The sequence below is a fragment of the Schistocerca nitens genome, chromosome 4 (assembly GCF_023898315.1).
Source record: "Schistocerca nitens isolate TAMUIC-IGC-003100 chromosome 4, iqSchNite1.1, whole genome shotgun sequence".
NCBI classification, from domain to species: Eukaryota; Metazoa; Arthropoda; class Insecta; order Orthoptera; family Acrididae; genus Schistocerca; species Schistocerca nitens.
Genome location: NC_064617.1, coordinates 209,409,223 through 209,427,762, shown reverse-complemented (window position 1 = coordinate 209,427,762; position 18,540 = coordinate 209,409,223).

The following is an 18,540-nucleotide window of genomic DNA, read 5'->3' as shown; positions in this document are numbered from 1 at the left end:
GTAGATTTAAGTGTCAGGAAGTCGTTTCTGAAAGTATTTGTATGGAGCGTAGCCATGTATGGAAGTGAAACATGGACGATAACTTGTTTGGACAAGAACAGAATAGAAGCTTTCGAAATGTGGTGCCACAGAGGAATGCTGAAGATAAGGTGGGTAGATCACGTAACTAATGATGAGGTATTGAATAGGATTGGGGAGAAGAGGAGTTTGTGGCACAACTTGACTAGAAGAAGGGATCGGTTGGTAGGACATGTTTTGAGGCATCAAGGGATCACAAATTTAGCATTGGAGGGCAGCGTGGAGGGTAAAAATCGTAGAGGGAGACCAAGAGATGAATACACTAAGCAGATTCAGAAGGATGTAGGTTGCAGTAGGTACTGGGAGATGAAGAAGCTTGCACAGGATAGAGTAGCATGGAGAGCTGCATCAAACCAGTCTCAGGACTGAAGACCACAACAACAACAACAACCGACCTCGTCCGCGCAGTGGGGCCTGCTGTTTCTCCTCAGATTATTGTAGATTTATGAGTGGTTACTACGGTGCTATAGATTTATACTTGACATGGCCAAACTTTGGCATGCAGTAGTTTAGTGTCAATAGCTTCTGAAGAAAGCCAAATTATTTTGGCTGAAAGCTAGGTAAACATTGGTTTCTATTTGCAGCTGAGGCTGACATGTTATATGTGTGTATTTAATTGAAACTGGGCACCTATGGCATAGGACAATGTTATCGTATATAAACCTTCATAGCGAAAACCGCTCTGATCGCGGCTCCATTGCATAGCCTGCGTCGCAAAAATGTACCTTTTATGTGGACTAACGGCTGTCAAGACGCATTTCAGAAATTCGAAAATGCTTTGGTTAGTGACAGATGTTTAGTGCATTTTGACCATGCCACGCCGGTAGTTTTGCAAGTCGACGCTCCTTCCTACGAAAGCCAGACCTATTGTTTTTGCCTCAAAGTTCTTAACGCAAACTCAGTGCAATTATTTTCAAATAGACAAAGAGGCCCTCGTTATTTTGTATGTTGTGACCAAATTCCATGACTATTTGTACGGTCACAAATTCTATTTAGTGACAGATATGAAGCCTTTGCAGTCCTTGATTCCTCCGTCACAGCCAGTTCCTACACGCACAGCTCAAAAATTGTAACGCTGGGCTGTGTTGCTTTCACAGTATCAGTATGAAATTGTGTGCAGACCTACGACAAAGCATGACAATGCAGACGCCCTATCTCGCCTTCCGATTGGCCCAGACTCTGATTTTGATGCATCTGTCGCGTCTCGTTGCCAAATTGATGCGCAGGACTCTGAATTGCCGGAAACTTTTCCCTTGTGCTACAGAAAAATTGCACAAGCCATGGAAGCAGCGCGAGGTAGCCGCGTATTCTGATGTGTCTTGTCACGGCCCAGGCGGCTCACCCCATAGGAGGTTCGAGTCCTCGCTCGGGCATGGGTGTCTGTGTTGTCCTTAGTGTTAAGTTAGTTTAAGTTAGGTTAAGTAGTGTGTAAGCTTAGGAACCGATGACCTCAGCAGTTTGGTCCCATAAGACCTTACCTTAAGTTTCCAAGTTCCAATGGAAGCAAACCCAGACCTCAAGATTTTGTTGCATTACATTCGCACGTCTTGGCCTCGTTCATTGAACAGTATCCAGAGCTCAGTTGCGCGCCGATACTTTGCTCGTCGGCATAGCCTTTCAGTTCAACAGGGGGTGATTCTAGTTCAAAATGACAGTGGAAAATCACGTAAGCTTATTTCCAAAGTGTGGCAAAAGGATGTATTGCGATTGCTCGACCAAGGACATTGGGGAATGGTTCGCACTAAAAAGCTGGCGCGCTGGCACTGTACTTGGCTGGACATGTGCGCCCACATTAAACAGATGGCGTCACAGTGTCGCGGATGCGCGGAAAACCAATCAGCTCCTCCACAGACCTTCTCAACTTGGCCTATGACTCAATCGCCATGGCAACGAGTGCTCATTGACTTTGCAGGACCATTTTGGAATACTCGTTGGCTCATAGTGGTAGACTCTTGTAGCAAGTTCCCATTTGCGGTGCTTATGAACTTGACCACGTCACATAGCATTCGTGAGGGCGACGGTTCAATCCCGCGTCCGGCCAGCCTAATTTAGGTTTTCCGTGATTTCCCTAGATCACTCCAGGCAAATGCCGGGATGGTTCTTTGAAAGGGCACGGCCAACTTCCTTCCCCATCCTTCCCTAATCCGAGCTTGTGCTCCGTCTCTAATGACCTAGTTGTCGACGGGACGTTAAACACCAATATCCTCCTCCCACGTCACATAGCACCATTCAAGCGTTGTTCTTCATACTTTGCATAGAAGGATTGCCAGAAGTACTTGTGACGGACAACAGACCACATCTCACTTCACATGATTTTGAACAGTTTTGTGAATGAAATGACATTCGCCATCTCACAAGTGCTCCATCTCACCCTCAGACCAGCGGAGAAGCAGAACGTTTAGTATGCACTTTCAAATAAAAGATGACAAAACTTCACACCTCCCACACACGGGAAAAGGCGATGCAACTCTTTCTCGCCTCCTATCGCTCCCACCTATGAGATGGACCATCACTGGAGAAACTTCTGCATGGCCCTCCTACGGACACTGCTCCATTTGTTACGCCCACTGCAGCATCTGGCGCCACCAATGGTTCACAGGTATGGTTTTGTGCCATGCGATCTTGTTCTTTCCAGGTTTCATGGCAACGGTGGGCGCTGGGAAAGAGGTGTGATCCAGAATTCATTGGCTCTTCTATGTATTTGATTTCAGGTCCCAATGGTTTGCACCACTGACACCAGAAGGAAATTTGTGCGTTTCATTTGCCCTGTCATTCTGCTGCTTCTCTAAACCCTGATTCATGGCCTCACAGGACTGTGCGGCCTTCGCAGCCCCCCCTCCCCCCCGCACTGGTGCCGCCAGGAGGATTGGATGGACGTTGTGCCCTCGACACTGCCGTCCCAACTCGCCAACCCAATGGACCTTGACCCACCATTGCCATTGCCGTCATTGCCCCACGACGCATCCTCAGATCTGGACGTATGCTCTGGAGCAGTTTTCCAGAGGATGTTCCTGTTGGTTCAGAAGCCAGATGGTAGGGTACGGTCAGGAGTATGTCATCCTCCACAGCTACGGTTCCCGGCTCGTCTCTATGTCCAGCAATCTGTCTCCCTCCCCGTTGTCATTCACAGCCTCACTACACGACAATGGCGAGGCATTTCGTGGGGGAGGAATGTGCTGGCCCAAGCTGTCACCAGCACATCGGGCGGCAAAGAGGTTGCGAGAAGATCGATAGAGGCCAAAGACAGACTCGTAAGAAACGTACCGCCAATGTCCTCTCGGCCGCCAGTATTTAAATCGCCACTGCGGACCCGAGGGCCCAGTCAGTCATCCAGTGAGTCAACGATCTGAGGCATCAGACGCAGCCCAGTGGGAGTCGCAGACACAGTTAGCTCAGCCTCTAGCTCGGAGTCAGTCAGTACCTAGCGACAAGAGTAGTGTGCATAGCGCGACGTGTACTTCATCAACAGTGACGCTAAAGTGGACTCTTATGGAAGAACTTGTTCAACAACAACTAACTTAAGTAGCTTTCTTATTCTTATGAATACAGAATTCTATTAATACACTCCTGGAAATGGAAAAAAGAACACATTGACATCGGTGTGTCAGTCCAGACATACTTGCTCCGGACACTGCGAGAGGGCTGTACAAGCAATGATCACACGCACGGCACAGCGGACACACCAGGAACCGCGGTGTTGGCCGTCGAATGGCGCTAGCTGCGCAGCATTTGTGCACCGCCGCCGTCAGTGTCAGCCAGTTTGCCGTGGCATACGGAGCTCCATCGCAGTCTTTAACACTGGTAGCATGCCGCGACAGCGTGGACGTGAACCGTATGTGCAGTTGACGGACTTTGAGCGAGGGCGTATAGTGGGCATGCGGGAGGCCGGGTGGACGAACCGCCGAATTGCTCAACACGTGGGGCGTGAGGTCTCCACAGTACATCGATGTTGACGCCAGTGGTCGGCGGAAGGTGCACGTGCCCGTCGACCTGGGACCGGACCGCAGCGACGCACGGATGCACGCCAAGACCGTAGGATCCTACGCAGTGCCGTAGGGGACCGCACCGCCACTTCCCAGCAAATTAGGGACACTGTTGCTCCTGGGGTATCGGCGAGGACCATTCGCAACCGTCTCCATGAAGCTGGGCTACGGTCCCGCACACCGTTAGGCCGTCTTCCGCTCACGCCCCAACATCGTGCAGCCCGCCTCCAGTGGTGTCGCGACAGGCGTGAATGGAGGGACGAATGGAGACGTGTCGTCTTCAGCGATGAGAGTCGCTTCTGCCTTGGTGCCAATGATGGTCGTATGCGTGTTTGGCGCCGTGCAGGTGAGCGCCACAATCAGGACTGCATACGACCGAGGCACACAGGACCAACATCCGGCATCATAGTGTGGGGAGCGATTTCCTACACTGGCCGTACACCACTGGTGATCGTCGAGGGGACACTGAATAGTGCACGGTACATCCAAACCGTCATCGAACCCATCGTTCTACCATTCCTAGACCGGCAAGGGAACTTGCTGTTCCAACAGGACAATGCACGTCCGCATGTATCCCGTGCCACCCAACGTGCTCTAGAAGGTGTAAGTCAACTACCCTGGCCAGCAAGATCTCCGGATCTGTCCCCCATTGAGCATGTTTGGGACTGGATGAAGCGTCGTCTCACGCGGTCTGCACGTCCAGCACGAACGCTGGTCCAACTGAGGCGCCAGGTGGAAATGGCATGGCAAGCCGTTCCACAGGACTACATCCAGCATCTCTACGATCGCCTCCATGGGAGAATAGCAGCCTGCATTGCTGCGAAAGGTGGATATACACTGTACTAGTGCCGACATTGTGCATGCTCTGTTGCCTGTGTCTATGTGCCTGTGGTTCTGTCAGTGAGATCATGTGATGTATCTGACCCCAGGAATGTGTCAATAAAGTTTCCCCTTCCTGGGAGAATGGATTCACGGTGTTCTTATTTCAATTTCCAGGAGTGTATATGCGTGCAGTTGTGTTATAGAAAGAGGATACTGGCCACCAACAACACCCTCTCCTTGCGTCCTGTGCTACAAGCCTACAGTGACAACGAGATGACACTAAAGAGCGCGAGAGTCATAACATGTACTTGTGTATAATAAACAGGAAGACCCTTCGTTACACGTCGCTGTTGCAAACGGACATTTCAAAAAACGGTTCAAATGGCTATGAGCACTATGGGACTTAACTGCTAAGGTCATCAGTCCCCTAGAACTTAGAACTACTTAAACCTAACTAACCTAAGGACATCACCCACATCCATGCCCGAGGCCGGATTCGAACCTGCGACCGTAAAGGTCACTCGGTTCCAGACTCTAGCGCCTAGAACCGCACGGCCACCCCGGCACGGACATTTCACCACGACACAGACGCAAATTTGAATATAGAGAACAGATAGATCAATGACTGGGTGAACAGCTCATAATTTTGTGAAAAAAGAAAAAAAAATGAAACACGAGTGAGATTTGAACACGGACCTTAGGGACCATTCGTAGTCCAACACCGTGACCACAGAAGCAGGAGACCGTGGTTGCTCAAGTGCGCTTGATATTGCACGTCCAGAGCTTGGACCGTTCACTGTTTCTATTTTGCTTCTTTTTTCTCAGTTCAGTACACCTTATCGCTGTTATCATGCTTCATGTATGTTCATTATCTGACGGGCTATCTACTGGGACATCTTACCACTAAATCTGAGAGGGGTGCGATGGGGAATTTCCCTTGTCAGTGGTGTTGCGTCACGTGTGCACAAAGGCAAGTGAATCGGAACTGTTAAACAGTTCAAAAATGGTTCTGAGCACTATGGGACTTAACACCTATGGTCATCAGTCCCCTAGAACTTAGAACTACTTAAACCTAACTAACCTAAGGACAGCACACAACACCCAGTCATCACGAGACAGAGAAAATCCCTGACCCCGCCGGGAATCGAACCCAGGAACCCGTGCGCGGGAAGCGAGAACGCTACCGCACGACCACGATCTGCGGACGTCAAACAGTTTCCGATCAAGCCACCAGGGTGCTGAGGTTTGTTTATGTTCTCAGGATATCTACATATGAGTTTTATATGTTTTTGTGTATTCCATGTTTATTTGTTCTGTACTTAGTATTACTCCGGGTTACTACTCTCCTGGTTTCAATAATAACAAGTAGCCTGCTTTTCACGAAATATTCTTAAGCTAAGGAACGTTATTGCTGTGGGTAAAGTGTTCTTGATCTTCTACTTGTCTCCTGTACGAGCTAGCAAGCAAATGTAGTAACTCATCAACAAAGAGTTTAAATTCAGCTCAGTTCTTAGTCTCAGACGGAATACGCTATTTCAAAGGTCGGTCAACCCAAATTACGCAGATCCCGAAACCATTGACAGGTTTTAATGTGTGTTTTTTTATACCGTTTTAAACCATTCCCTGGACTAGCGCCTTGTTTTCTTGTTTTTCTTTAATCGCGGTGCCAGAGAGCTTTATCTGCATTTGTAGCCTTTCTTCTAGTGTCAAATACAGAATACACGAAAAGGATCTGCTTCAAATGTAAGGTTAAACAGAAAGCTTTGTTGGTACGTATACGAGCTAATTTGACACACCCGTGGCTGCATATGATCGAATTTCACAGACAAGTTTGCTCATTCGAAGAAAGCTGATCTAAATATCCGTTTCTGAGCGTAATGTTTCCTTTACATTTTCGTGGGTAAATCCTGTGATCTCTATAGTACCTGGATTTAGAACTCTGTTCATAGAGCATGGAACTTTGGCGTGCTTGCAGAAAGTTGCCTTTGCTTAGCCCACCATGTTGTAGTTAGGCCAAAAAGACTTCCATCGCTGTATGTGACAGATAATTCTTTACTTATTTCTAGCTTTCCACTTCATGTCAACGTCCAATGTAATAGGCTGATGTGGAAACAGAATCGAAAAATATTTTCATTTTGCGCTCTCGTGACATTTCGTGGCAGCCATGTTGTAATTGGGCAAGAAACGTGTTACATGCTTCTTTAGCCGTCATGCTCAGACAGCTGGAGTTCGACATCCAAATCGTACGGAGGTCACTGGGTAAATCCACAGGCTATATACATCTGCGGAGTGAGCATAGCCTACTGCTCATGTTCTCAGCATCAAACCGAGCTTGTCACGTGATTTTGGGATACGCTGCTTGTCATCATTTTGCGCTAACAGCAAAACCTGAACAAAAAAAAAAAAAATGGCTCTGAGCACTATGGGACTCAACATCTTAGGTCATAAGTCCCCTAGAACTTAGAACTACTTAAACCTAACTAACCTAAGGACATCACACACACCCATGCCCGAGGCAGGATTCGAACCTGCGACCGTAGCAGTCCCGCGGTTCCTGACTGCAGCGCCAGAACCGCTAGACCACCGCGGCCGGCAAAACTTGAACATTACGCTTATCTGCGTTGTATTATATTACGTTCCTGCACGTTTGTACATCAATTACAGCTACTGTGCATCGTTGTTGCTACTGGTGTAAAGAGAATTTTGTGAAAGGAGGTCCAGTTACTTTTCATAGGTATGTACAACAAATGTATAGTTGTAAATGTCGTATTGATATGAGGCACTTAATATGTTGAAAAATACCGAGACACGGTATTATAAAGCCTTGTATTGTAGAGAGCTAACTTCTGGGATTTTTAGGCCATGTGTTTAGGAGACAAGTGCTATTTAAATTTGCAAGTGTGTTTGAAAAACTGGCAGTCAGCGTATACATATTCGAGCTATGTTCATATACAGATAAAATTTATACTTGATAGTCTGGTTAGTTTTCTCCAGTTTATGCATGTTCTCAAACCGTTGTGTGTATTTCAGTACTTCTACCATGAGACAGTTCCCTACATTACGTGGTTTTTGTAGTCTAGCTTCATGAAAGATGAACAAAAAGTCAAAATATTGCTCCACAAAGTAAAAAGGAAGAATCTTATCCCTACTAACGTATTCAAAACTGTGCTCTAAACACTTCGCAGAAGATTGTTTTGACATGTTAGGTAACGTGAATCGCTTTTCAGTTCCAGGTACCAAACTGTTATTATGTTTCCAGAATGAGATTTTCACTCTGCAGCGGAGTGTGCGCTGATATGAAACTTCCTGGCAGATTAAAACTGTGTGCCCGACCGAGACCCGAACTTTTTTTTTATTATTTTATTCGCCAAAAACAGTAACAAAAATGGCTACAATGAAATGACATAAATAAGGTGACAGATAATTGCAGTCATAAATTACAGCATTCAAAAAATGAGTCTTTAGCAGTAGCACAATTTAGCACCTTCACTGTCACCTTCAACTGGTGGCAGATCACCATGCACATCTTCTTCTTCTGCAGCCGGTTCCTCATCATCGTTTCCCAGACCGAAATTAATCATTCAGTAAATCCTTGATGTGTGTTCCTTCCAGGGTAAATTACATGGACAGAAGAGAAGTCCCGAACAGCGACATCGCAAAATATTTCACTGCCTTGTTATCTTTGTCAGTTCCAGCCTTCTAAACGCATCTATAGGGAGTTCAAGATCTTCCTTTATATCAGACACCAGATGTTTCTCGCCATATTCTTGTATCTGCTGTACTGCTGATTTATTTTTCATGTGTGACTTGCAGGTGAGGTTAGGGTCGGGAACGTGACCCATCCATTCCCTCTCTACTAGGAATCCAGTTCCTAACCTATACCCATTCGGTTGAAGACAATTCGGAGCATGTTACCATATTTCTTATTGTGATTCTGATATTTGAGTATTTTCTCGAATTCATTTTCCATATACATCTTGTATTCAATATGTTCATCGCTCCCAATATTGTTAAAAACATAACTTGTATATTTGCCCATTAACCAAATCACTGCGTTATTTTTTGCCTGAGGGTAGTAACTTTCCTCTGGCCTGAAGAAAATGTTAGTCGGTACATTGTTTGCTGAAGTTCTTGTTATTTGAGCAATTTTCTCCCTGGTCCACCTCCAGTTGATAATCCGATCTCCACAAGTGTAACGATGAGGCACACTATCAACGAGGTTGCATTTGCTGCAGAGGTTAGTGTCACTTAAACCGATGGCAAAGAGACGCTCATTAGTGCTGATGATGTTATTGACTACCTTGTACTACGCTGTTCTCACGTCAGACGAATGAACATCACTACTGATGTTTTTCCAGACCACATTCCATGCTATTCCAGCATATTTGGTTTCTATGTTATTTTTCCTTTCATGTTTCCGTCTTTCAGCTAAAATCGCCTTTGCTGTAACGTTTTTGGAGTTTAAAATCTTTTTGCTGAGATAACTTAGTTCAAGATAATACTCCATAATGTGTTTCAGCTTAAAACTTATTTTTTGTATATTTATCGGCGGCTCTACACTTCCTGGCCTGACAATATCGTATAGTTTTGCTGTAACGCACCCTGGATCATTACACATTATGCTCCATGTTCGTTTGATACAATGCCATCGCTTTAGACTTGATGTCTGTTAGACCCATTCCTCCATTGCTTGGATCCAAAACTGCTGTATTCACCGGCACTCGAAACAATTCCCCTTTCCACAAGAACTTCGCTAAGGTGGACATGATCGTCTTCGCCACCATTGATGGAATGGGGAGAACCTGTGCTATGTAGTAGGCCTTGGATAAAATATACGTGTTGATAAACAGTATTCTCTGGAACTGGTCTATGCTACGTTGACAGTTTTCAATCAAAGCTCCTTTGATTTTTCTTGCCACCTCCCGCCAATTTATTGCTATCATTTTTAAAAGGGACGTTGTCAATGCCATTCCAAGAGCTTTGTGTTCATTAACATGGTTCGCCCACTCAATGCGTAAGTTAGCAAGCCGCTTTATATTTAGAAATTTACTTTTATTTTCATTTACCCTCGCACCTGATGCGGAACAGTATTTTGCAAGTATCATCTCTAGTTGGGTCACATCTGTTTGGTCTCTGATGATTACGCCTACATCGTCCGCATAAGCACCAACCACGGTCTTTGTTCCTTGAATGGTAATGCCTGTCAGCCTGTGCTGTAGCTGTCTCAAGAAAGGTTCCAGCGATATAACGAACAGGAGCATGGATAAGGGACTTCCTTGGGTAACACCCCTTTTTATTTCAATTTTTTTTGTCAGTTGACAGTTAACGGAGATTTGTGCAGTAACACCCATAGCCATGTTCCTGATGATGTCGATGGTTTTTGGCAGGAAGTCCATTCGGCGCATTATCTCTTCAGGTATTTGTGATTAATTTGATCAAATGCCTTATGGAAGTCTATGAAAAGCTGTCCACATTTTATGTTACTACCCTGCGCTAGCGCAATGACATCGCGATACACACCGCGCGACTGCTGCGGTCGCAGGTTCGAATCCTGCCTCGCGCATGGATGTGTGTGTTGTCCTTGTGTTAGTTAGGTTTAAGTAGTTCTAAGTTCTAGGGGACTAATGACCACAGCAGTTGAGTCCCATAGTGCTCAGAGCCACATCGCGATACAAAGCCGCAGTTTGTAAAATCGTTCTTCTAACGAATGAGAATCCCCCAGGCTGTGACTAAGCCATGTCCCCGCAATATCCTTTCTTTCAGGAGTGCTAGTACTGCAAGGTTAGCAGGAGAGCTTCTGTAAAGTTTGGAAAGTAGGAGACGAGGTACTGCCAGAAGTAAAGCTGTGAGTCCCGGGTCGGGCACACAGTTTTAATCTGCCAGGAAGTGTTATTATGTTATAAAACACATAAAAAGTTCACGGTACTTCTGAAGGTGACGTAAATCTACTAGCGAAGTAATAAGAGCAAAATACGCTAAGCATTCTATGGCCTAAAATGCGCTGTCTCAAAATAACGTGACTTGATCTGCTGCAGATGTCGCGCACAGTATTCTCTTTAGATATTTATACTTTATAAATCTCTCTCTTATTTTAAGCCAGTCCCTGGACCAGAGTCTTGTTTCTTATTCTTCCTCTTCTTGCCAAAGTCAATGCCAAAAGTGGGCCTGCATTTGTGGCCATTCTCACTACTGTCGAAGTACTCAGGAACATGAGCAGCGTCTGCTTCAAAGTGAAGTTAAACTGACAACCCTATATGAACGACTACAAGCGTGTTTGACAAATCCGCAGCTAGGTAAGGGCGTATTTGACAAACGAGTTTGCTCGTTTATGACCAGGAATGTGTCAACAGAAAAATCATAGAACACCTGCATACAACTAAAATATAATAATATTTACATAGGTACATGCCGTCCTTTTACAGGAATTTACAAATCAACAATCATACAAAAGGTTTGTTTTTGGAGACGGACTACCTTGACCAAAATCCATATTTTTGTCTTTCCTTTATTTTCCTCTATACTACTTGCACGCACATGAATTTGAATTTTTAAGAAAGTATTTACGAATTTGAAGAACAGTCAAAGTTTTGTATAGATATCGTACCTTGTTAGTAGCAAAAAAATTCATGAAAACTTCAGCATGTAGTAACGAGGTACATATACAAAACTTTGTTTTTCAAATTTGCAAACATTGTCGTAAAAACTCAAATTTCAATGTATGGAAGTACTGTTGTTGTTGTTGTTGTTGTGGTCTTCAGTCCTGAGACTGGTTTGATGCAGCTCTCCATGCTACTCTATCCTGTGCAAGCTTCTTCATCACCCAGTACTTACTGCAACCTACATCCTTCTGAATCTGCTTAGTGTATTCATCTGTTGGTCTCCCTCTACGATTTTTACCCTCCACGCTGCCCTCCAATGCTAAATTTGTGATTCCTTGATGCCTCAAAACATGTCCTACCAACCGATCCCTTCTTCTAGTCAAGTTGTGCCACAAACTTCTCTTCTCCCCAATCCTATTCAATACCTCCTCATTAGTTACGTGATCTACCCACATTATCTTCAGCATTCTTCTGTAGCACCACATTTCGAAAGCTTCTATTCTCTTCTTGTCCAAACTAGTTATCGTCCATGTTTCACTTCCATACATGGCTACACTCCATACAAATACTTTCAGAAACGACTTCCTGACACTTAAATCTATACTCGATGTTAACAAATTTTTCTTCTTCAGAAACGATTTCCTTGCCATTGCCAGTCTACATTTTATATCCTCTCTACTTCGACCATCATCAGTTATTTTACTCCCTAAATAGCAAAACTCCTTTACTACTTTAAGTGTCTCATTTCCTAATCTAATTCCCTCAGCATCACCCGATTTAATTTGACTACATTCCATTATCCTCGTTTTGATTTTGTTGATGTTCATCTTATATCCTCCTTTCAAGACACTTGTCCATTCCGTTCAACAGCTCTTCCAAGTCCTTTTCTGTCTCTGACAGAATTACAATGTCATCGGCGAACCTCAAAGTTTTTACTTCTTCTCCGTGAATTTTAATACCTACTCCGAATTTTTGTTTTGTTTCCATTACTGCTTGCTCAATATACAGATTGAATAACATCGGGGAGAGGCTACAACCCTGTCTCACTCCTTTCCCAACCACTGCTTCCCTTTCATGCCCCTCGACTCTTATAACTGCCATCTGGTTTCTGTACAAATTGTAAATAGCCTTTCGCTCCCTGTATTTTACCTCTGCCACCTTCAGAATTTGAAAGAGAGTATTCCAGTCAACATTGTCAAAAGTTTTCTCTAAGTCTGCAAATGCTAGAAATGTAGGTTTGCCTTTCATTAATCTATTTTCTAAGAAGTCATAAGGTCAGTATTGCCTCGCGTGTTCCACCATTTCTACGGAATCCAAACTAATCTTCCCCGAGCTTGGCTTCTACCAGTTTTTCCATTCGTCTGTAAAGAATTCGCGTTAGTATTTTGCAGCTGTGACTTATTAAACTGATAGTTCGGTAATTTTCACATCTGTCAACACCTGCTTTCTTTGGGATTGGAATTATTATATTCTTCTTGATGTCTGAGGGTATTTCGCCTGTCTCATACATCTTGCTCACCAGATGGTAGAGTTTTGTCATGACTGGGTCTCCCAAGGCCATCAGTAGTTCTAATGGAATGTTGTCTACTCCCAGGGCCTTGTTTCGACTCAGGTCTTTCAGTGCTCTGTCAAACTGTTCACGCAGTATCTTATCTCTCATTTCGTCTTCATCTACATCCTCTTCCATTTCCATAATATTGTCCTCAAGCACATTGTCCTTGTATAAACCCTCTATATACTCCTTCCGCCTTTCTGCCTTCCCTTCTTTGCTTAGAACTGGGTTGCCATCTGAGCTCTTGATATTCATACAAGTGGTTCTCTTCTCTCCAAAGGTCTCTTTAATTTTCCTGTAGGCAGTATCTATCTTACCCCTAGTGAGACAAGCCTCTACATCCTTACATTTGTCCTCTAGCCATCCGTGCTTAGCCATTTTGCACTTCCTGTCGATCTTATTTTTGAGACGTTTGTATTCCTTTTTGCCTGCTTCATTTACTGCATTTTTATATTTTCTCCTTTCATCAATTAAATTCAATATTTCTTCTGTTACCCAAGGATTTCTATTAGCCCTCGTCTTTTCACCTACTTGATCGTCTGCTGCCTTCACAACGTCATCCCTCAGAGCTACCCATTCTTCTTCTACTGTATTTCTTTCCCCCATTCTTGTCAATTGTTCCCTTATGCTCTCCCTGAAACTCTCTACAACCTCTGGTTCTTTCAGTTTATCCACGTCCCATCTCCTTAAATTCCCACCTTTTTGCAGTTTCTTCAGTTTCAATCTGCAGTTCATAACCAATAGATTGTGGTCAGAATCCACATCTGCCCATGGAAATGTCTTACAATTTAAAACCTGGTTCCTAAATCTCTGTCTTACCATTATATAATCTATCTGATACCTTTTAGTATCTCCAGGATTCTTCCAGGTATACAACCTTCTTTTATGATTCTTGAACCAAGTGTTAGTTATGATTAAGTTATGCTCTGTGCAAAATTCTACAAGGCGGCTTCCTCTTTCATTTCTTCCCCCCAATCCATATTCACCTACTATGTTTCCTTCTCTCCCTTTTCCTACTGACGAATTCCAGTCACCCATGATTATTAAATTTTCGTCTCCCTTCACTACCTGAATAATTTCTTTTATCTCGTCATTACATTTCATCTATTTCTTCAACATATGCAGAGCTAGTTGGCATATAAACTTGTACTACTGTAGTGGGCGTGGGCTTCGTGTCTATCTTGTCCACAATAATGCGTTCACTATGCTGTTTGTAGTAGCTAACCCGGACTCCTATTTTTTTATTCATTATTAAACCTACTCCTGCATTACCCCTATTTGATTTTGTATTTATAACCCTGTAATCACCTGACCAAAAGTCTTGTTCCTCCTGCCACCGAACTTCACTAATTCCCACTATATCTAACTTTAACCTACCCATTTCCCTTTTTAAATTTTCTAACCTACCTGCCCGATTAAGGGATCTGACATTCCACGCTCCGATCCGTAGAACGCCAGTTTTCTTTCTCCTGATAACGACGTCCTCTTGAGTAGTCCCCGCCCGGAGATCCGAATGGGGGACTATTTTACCTCCGGAATACTTTACCCAAGAGGATGCCATCATCATTTAATCATACAGTAAAGCTACATGTCCTCGGGAAAAAATACGGCTGTAGTTTCCCCTTGCTTTCAGCCGTTCGCAGTACCAGCACAGCAAGGCCGTTTTGGTTAATGTTACAAGGCCTGATCAGTCAATCATCCAGACTGTTGCCCCTGCAACTACTGAAAAGGCTGCTGCCCCTCTTCAGGAACCACATGTTTGTCTGGCCTCTCAACAGATACCCCTCCGTTGTGGTTGCACCTACGGTACGGCCATCTGTATCGCTGAGGCACGCAAGCCTCCCCACCAACGGCAAGGTCCATGGTTCATGGGGGGATGGAAGTACTAAAGAGCGTTTTTCCTGTTTCATAGAAAGCCTAGCGCCCACTGCGTCACTCGCAAAGACTACATCGTGTGCACAGACCTTTTTTGTTTCTCTGTAATCGAATTTTTACGTTTTTTTCCCACAAACTACAAACTGTATAAGCTTTTCAGGCTAATTAAGGCCACCGAAGCATCGTCTTTCCAGAATGTACTTCTGACCAAAAAAGCGATTCTGGTTTTTGTTAATCATACCTTTTGCGTTCTTGTGGTGATATTTCCATAGAAAATTTCTTTTCCTGACACATATTTCTTTGTATCTAATCTAGAATTGAAGTAACAATTTTCATTGATTTAACATTAAAGTTATTTTAAGACAACGAAATATTTTCCTAAAATTTTTCATACCCTGTTTCAACCCCTTAGGAGATGACTTTTCAAAAACATTGAAATATATATTATTTTTGCTGTGTTGGCAGAAGAGCCAACACCGTGTTGCTAGAGGAGGCCGAAATGCACGCGTTTAATTACACGCAGACTGGCGTGAGGTCTGGAACAGGTCAGAGAAATAAGACTAGCAAAACAGGAGGTAATTGGTAGAATACTTAACTTTAATCCACAATTGGTGAACATCTCTCTTGTGTATACATCATTTCTATCTCAATATAAACTGGTAATGGCGCCTTGCTAGGTCGTAGCAAATGACGTAGCTGAAGGCTATGCTAACTATCGTCTCGGCAAATGAGAGCGCATTTGTCTGTTAACCGTCGCTAGCAAAGTCGGCTGTACAACTGTGGCGAGTGCTAGGAAGTCTCTCTAGACCTGCCGTGTGGTGGCGCTCGGTCTGCAGTCACTGACAGTGGCGACACGCGGGTCCGACGTATACCAGCGGACCGCGGCCGATTTAAAGGCTACCACCTAGCAAGTGTGGTGTCTGGCGGTGACACCACATTTTTATCCCTAACCCAGAAGTCAAGTACCAGTTTTCATAGAAGCAACTTTGAAAATGCTTTAGTACTTCTTTAATACTGATTTGCTTTCAAAAAAACTTTTCACCCACTATTTTACCCTCTCAGCAATTGAATTTCCGAAAACGCTGAAAGAAGTATTTCTTTATTCCTGACAGAGAGACCAAATACCAATTTTTGTATGAGATCCACACCCTCTCCACATAAGACAGTGGGTCAGTCTGTTGGTACATTGCCTGTTATAGAAAGAGATAATGACAGCCAGCTGATGATGATGAAACTTCAGCAAATCATGTCTGGTAAATAACTGAAAACTTAAAAATTCTTTTACTCAAGTCGGACCCTCCACATGGTGAACTTACTTGTATAATAACAAATGCAGTTCATTGTTAACCAAGCATTTTCTTATCACGAAGATACTTGTTTTCTTTCAGATCTTTTTTCCACAATTCATCCTCTCTTTCAGTAAAGGCTCACATAACCAACAAAATTTTTTTTTCTCACAGACTTACCATGTTGTAAAGGCGGGATTACCCATTGGCAAACCAAACTCTCCAAATCAAGCAACCGTTTTTTGTAATTCCCTTGACCACCTATACGGAGTAAGCGCAGCCTGTTTGCTGCCTCCCAGAGTTCGCTTTCATATACTGCTTTCGAAGCCTAAACTTACATTACCGGCCACGTTCCCGATGGGTGAGAGCCCTTCACCGCCTTGGCTTCGTGCAGAGACCTGCATTCATCTTGAACTTAGTTCATTTCCCAAAGACCCAACTCTAGATTCGATCTATCGCTGTTAAGTTTCTCGAACGTTGCACACAACTTGGAGACAGCACCTTCGTCTATACTGAATGCTCTAACACCGACTATGGTGTTGGACGCACATTTGTCATTGGCAGCAAGCATTTTAGATTCCGGCTTCTAGACCAGTGCTCGATTTTTACTGTAGAGCTTTCCGCTCTCTACCAGTCCACCCAGTACATCCGACGACACAGGCTTCTCAATATTGTGTATTATGGTCTGATCTTCTGTAGTGTCCCCCAGAGGCTATATGTACTATACACATACCACCCCTTAGTACAACGAATCCACGAATTACTCCATTCGCTCGCTGATGTTCATGATGGTTCCTGGTCACGTCGGGGAATGAAGCTGCCGATGCTGCTGCGAAGGCTGCAGTCCGACTACCTAGGGCTTTTAGCTATATGTGAACAAGCTCCGGTAAATTTGGCAAATCCCGACGGCTTCCTCTCGCACCTTCTCTTAGTGCGGAGTTATTTATAGCTCGGCTGCGTAGTGGGCACGACGGAGTCGGTCACCGTTATTAATTGAATTAAAATTGCACTTCTCCAGATTTACTACAATCCGTCACGGAATCTAGCAACACGTGCATCCATCATCGTATCTCCATGTAACGCGTTAATCACATGTTGTGAGAGTTCATTTGCCGTTCGGCAAATACTCCCCACAAAAATTGATACTCAGAAGTTATTTCGTTGCACACGACACCAATTAAACGAAGGTAGATGCCTAACAATCGTTATGATAAACGTCAAGCGAGTATGAAATATATTCACCATCAATATTTCGGATACACGTTAATTTATAGCCACTCCATAAACGACCAAGGTACCTGTAGTTGTGGGTATGAATCTTACTTCATTTATGGTCTCAAAAAACTTCAAAACAGAAACTAAAATTAACTACCGCCTTTGGATACAATCGAATGGAATGCCGTATAGCAGTTGCTCGGCTTGGTCAACAGATGGCAGAACAGCGGTGCAGTCTACACTGTGGCAGCAGTACGACAAACCGCTGTTGTCAATGTTCGCAACACTAACTATGGCATAATCATTTGCATACAGAAGTCTTAGTGCGCCGATAGATACATCATGCAGCAAGTACGGATGTGTACCGATAATCTTCGAATTAGATTTACAAACCAGCATTTGTAGACTACATGCATGGTGATTATATTTCTAGGAGTCGAAACTGACGCCAATTCTAATACTGCTTATTACTCGTAATGCAACAATGCTCTGCTATTGGATTACATTACATTACTAAAGCTTAAATGAAATGAACAGCAGGCGCCAATTGATAATATAACAAACGTAATACAAATCATAGGCACATGCACAGTCACTGTATGATTATAATACCGTAGAATAGACCAGCTTTTGCCCATTTCTCCCGGTTTTTGAAGATTACAGTTTATTATGTCTTACATTTTTGCCAAAAAATGCAAAGAAATTCTGTGGAAAAAGTGACGGTTTTCTGAGTACATTTTAAGATACAGAGCATAATTAGTCATTAATGATTGAAAAAAATTGTACTCCTAAATGGGCTAATGTTATCTCTTTGTGGGACGACTTTACTTCTTTTACAGTTTTATGTTTCGGTAAATATTTTTTGATTAGTTAGTCAATATTCAACATATGTAATGAAGAAATAATGTTAACGCAGTTTCTGTAAGATAAAGTAAGGCAGAAAAAAGACGGTTAAAGTAATGTACTGGTACTAAGTTGCATACTTTATTGAATGAAAATGTTATACATATGAGTGTAACACAAAAAAAGAAAGTACATTTATGAGATCAGAAAATAATAACGTTAGTCAGTTCCAAAACAGAGTAAAATCGTCTCATAATTGGGCTTGGCTCATTTATTCTCATATTTTT